General features: G+C 39.3%; 1 long non-coding RNA gene across 1 annotated transcript; it reads left to right on the top strand.

The window, feature by feature from the left end:
• Positions 1-589: 589 nt before the first annotated feature.
• LOC125560715 lies at positions 590-2,798 on the top strand. Its single transcript, XR_007306818.1, has 3 exons — positions 590-726; positions 2,424-2,537; positions 2,710-2,798. It is a non-coding gene; the product is annotated as an uncharacterized LOC125560715 (long non-coding RNA).
• Positions 2,799-4,662: the final 1,864 nt, after the last annotated feature.

Genomic DNA, 4,662 nt, shown 5'->3' on the forward strand with positions numbered 1-4,662 from the left:
TATGCATACTTGATTCTTTCCTCCCCCATCTCATTTGCTAAAAAAAATTTGCATAAGAAAAAATAATACTTGGTAGCAGTACATGCACAATTGCTTTAGAAGAATAGGACTTTTTGAAATAAGTTAACTAATGTATAAACAAGACGATTAGGGACAAGCTTCGTTAACTTTAGCATTAACAGCTAAATTATATATCAGTCTCCAATCACTTCACCACAACCCAAGTCTATGAGATGCCGTTTCTTGGACTTAGGAAACTTGATGCACATGCATACTGTGTTTTAGTCACACCACTACATTCCAGAAAAAAATATATAGATTTAGGCACTACCTAACGGCGGAGGCAGCCCATTCGTTTTCCATTTATTCAAATGATAAATGTATAGCCTGCATGAATAAGTAAGTGTTAATTACCGATAGCCGAGGCAATAAGCGATATACATCTCAAGGTCGCAGGCCGAGGGATGTATACGCTTATTGCCGAAGGCTCGAGGTAATTAACTCTTACTTATTACAGATTGACAAAGGTTTCCATGCAAAAACGTTTTCCAGAATCTTTGACTGTTTGCTTAATTTGTTTTGTGTCATGTTTCACTTGTCTTCACTGCAGCATGACTAATAGAAACTTTCAGCTTTGCGTGCATATATAAGCCCCTACATAAGAAGACTTTGACATTCTGCCTCAACACACAGAACCCCGAGATCCAAACGCAAGATAGAAAATAGGTAAGTGCACAAATTTGTCAGCTCTGAGAATAATATTTAATTCATGAGGTTTTATCCAGTAATTTTCTAGTTTTAACGGGATTCACTACCTCCCCTGTGTTCATTACTGCTTTCTCATTAATTTCGGCGAATAGTATCTGGCCACGAGCTACGGGAAGGTTTTTAAGCTAGCTTCAATCTACTGAGCTTGTTTGTTAAGAAAGTACATATCAGTAAAAACGTTTTGTGCTGAGTGTTCGAATATTTTTAGTGCATATTAAACATTACAGCACAGCTTATAGGATACATTTACCGCTCGAAACCTTTTCAGAATAAGACAGTGGCGCTATAGCTCAGTGGTACGAGCTTCGCTTGTCAAGCAAAACGGCCAGGGTTCGAACCCGTTCAGATCAACTTGGGAATTTTTTTAGAGGTGTAATATACCTGGCTTTCTACATTAAGAACTGTGCATCCCTCGTCTTTATGGATAAGGACGTTTAGCCGGAGGTCGCGTCTTACACGGCACATCATTAACCTGTATTGGGGGACGTAAAAGGACCTCTGGGGACGCTGGCCCGTGGTACCATCTTTAGTGACAATGCTTACACACTAACTCACTCATGATTGTAAACTGCGAGGAGCAGTCCGTATCTACACATTGATGAGTAAAGTCAGTCACATGTGAAGCGCATTTGATCATTTCGTATGTTAAGGGAATATGGTACTATCTTTTGAGTCCGTTGCTAGGGAAATTAGTTTGTTTTATAAAAGTTTCTGTTTTTTGTCAAATCTCTTGGAACTTTCAACATAAGTGTTTAAGACATTAATTACACAAATGATGACGTCATCTGACCCCTCCCATGGTCACGTGACCCAGCACATAAAAAAGTGTCGGAGAAGCTTCTTTATGAATCTACCATAATTTTTTTGCATAAAATATTTTAACATCACTATTTTCTTAAACTTCACGCATCGGATTTGCGAAATTTTGATACCGCGAGAAATGGCGAATGTCTATGTTCGAAAACCACATATTTGGTAACTTTTATTTTTTCAAAAATCAAAAATCCCATGCGCTAAGTTGTTAGGAATGGTAATATCAATGGTTCGAGCGAGAAAAATTTCACAATTGTTGTAAAATGTTCAAAATTAACGTGTTTTTCTCTCGCGGAAATGTTCGCCATCTTGTTTTATTCTCGAAAAACATATAAAAATTGCCTTTTCTTCTACAAAATGTCAAAAGTTTATTTTAATCTCTTGGAAAAAAGAATAAAGAAAATTAGAACTGGAGTTTCGAAGAAAATGAAAATAAAGAAAGACTCGACTGGGGATTGAACCCGGAGCGCTTGTTTAATAATAATAATAATAATAATAATGCCATGTCCGGCGCTAATACATTCACATTACGAGTCAAATGTGCTAAAAATTGGGCCACGGAACCAAGTTGGAAGACGCGCGGCAATTTTAGTGTATTTAACCGAATGTAGCGCTTTTCCCTATCGTAGCAACAGAGTTTCGTAGCAACGAGATAGTACCATAGGCCCTTTAAGTGCACTATACAAATGCCAAACATAACATTATGTTACATTACAAGTAAAAACTATTGCTCTTGTATCATAAACATTTTCTCCATCAAAACATCACATTTTTTCCACCAATCGATTTCTTACGGACAAATACCCATGTAATTGAATTTTCATAAATGGTTGTTTCTTCAGTGGCAAAGATGTTCGTGAAAGCTATGGTTGTTTTGGCCCTGGTGGTCTGCATGGTGCAAGCCAAGCCAAGCTATTTGGAACTGAGGCGTCGCGTGGAGGCCTTGGAAGAGGCAGGTAATAAATATTTTGCACGTCAATATCAAGTATAATAATGATGGTAATAATTATAATGATAATAATGCTGATGGTGATGATGCTGATTTCGACGACGGCGACGACCACGACGACGATATGGCATTGAGGGTAGCAGTTGGTATTGTTTTGTTTGATACTTTTTTATTTCTAGTCCGTCCCAAAAGGTTTACAAAATGCAGTCGTGATGTAGTAGGAGAGTGCAAGTCCCCTCTCAACTGCGATTCGCGAAAAGGTTTTCATACCGTGGATGCTTATTGTGATACCTTTGGGGATGTCTGTTGTAGTAAGTACTGCGTGACCCAATCCCTCTTCTTATACCTTCTCGGGGGGGGGGGGGGGGGAGGGGGGTGGCACTCAGCTATAAACATGGCAGAAATAGGGAGGGCGGGGGGGATAATATTTTAGGGTTCGATTTTTTGTCGTCTGTAATGTTTTGGGATTAATACTTTGGCGGCTTTATCGGGTTCAACACTTTAATTCGTGTAAGACAAAAGACTTTTCCAAATTCCAACGTGGAATTCAGTCTCCTTTGCAGCCGTTGCCGCGTTTGTCAGTCGCGAAAGCGCTCAAAGGCTTCAGCTAGAATTTGTTATAAAGGGTGTAATGGCTAAAGAAGTTTAAATGTTTATTGAATCAAAAGCCGACATTAGCAACATGGGCTTGTAACAACATCTACTGCATTTGGAACTGCACATGAAAAGACGGTGTTTGTCCTAGGCCTTAATTACATCACGTACAGTGGTTCCAAGTCAGCGACATCTCTCAAGTCCTGAGACAAATGCCCCTTCAAAAGGTCTCTTTTGACTCTCGTGTAAGCTTGGAATTTTTTTAGTACTTTCGCGTGTAATTTCAAGACGGCGCAAAGGTAAAAAGTAAAAAATGTCAACAAACAAGGGAAAACATAAGCTATAAGATATCAATCACTATAACTAATTTGCGTTATTATATTGCTGAATTGGACTGTTTATTTCCACAGCCTGGTAAAGTCGGCCATCAATTTAAAGAAAAACAGCTCAAGTCGTTGTTTTTAACGATAAATAATAAACGAGATGTTTTGTAAACAGCCTTCAAGTTGTTTTCTATTTTGTACAACTAAACTCTTGGCAATTAACGTGCAAGTAGGTAGTTATGGTAGGTTGGGTAGCGGAAAATCGAATTGTTTTTTATTATCCTGTTAAGCCTGAACAGTGTTTTGTTATCCTGATCAGAAGAATAACTTTTACAAGTTCCAGCAAGAGGTATAAAGGGTTTAGATTTTGGACAAATCTGCTGGTGCATCGGGATCAGTAGAGCAGCCTGTTTTGGTTGTCACGCCCGATTGGTCTTGTCTCCTTTTTTTACGTTCACATACATACCAAGGTACACACAAAACGGTTGGAACACAGAACTGAATGCTATTTTTACATGCCGTTTAAATTGTGCTGGCGTACGCATGTCATGATGCATAAATGATAGGAAGCCTACTCAGCCATAGCAATAAAACAAAAGGCACGCGGGATGTCGTACGCTCCCTTTTGTCCAAGTCAAGCACACGGCATGCATGAGACTCAGCGACGGCCGAATTTGTGGCGAGGCGTCTCTTTCGAAATTGAAAACATACTCTATGCATTACTGCATTACTTCAAATAGAACCAGTCTCTGCTACGTATAGTCAAGCGCTTCAACAAACATCTGTTGCTTCAAACGCGGTCAAGAGATTCTTTAAAAATGCACAAACTCAGTCCAGCAGCTCTTCAAAAAAGCACAAATTGCCTCAAACGCAATCGGGATCTTCTTCAAAACAGAAGAATGTTGAACCGAGCAGTCTGGTCAAATTATATAGAAGAAAGAATACCCAAAGAAATCAGTGCCCCTCCTTTTGAAACCCATACACTTTCGACGCACCCCTCCTTTAAGCCTCGAAATTTTTCGAGCCCCCACCACCACCACCACGTCTTAATAAAAAATAAACATCAAGTTCAAACACACAAAGCATGCTTCATTGGTGTGAATGATTCTTTAAGGCGAGCGGGCGTTTTTTTGGGGTTACTTTAGTTGAACTCAACTTTATTTCTACACAGCGGCGCAATACAATGAGCATGAGAAAGATTGACTGGTTGCTGTA

The sequence above is a fragment of the Nematostella vectensis genome, chromosome 15, assembly GCF_932526225.1.
Source record: "Nematostella vectensis chromosome 15, jaNemVect1.1, whole genome shotgun sequence".
Classification (NCBI taxonomy): Eukaryota; Metazoa; Cnidaria; class Anthozoa; order Actiniaria; family Edwardsiidae; genus Nematostella; species Nematostella vectensis.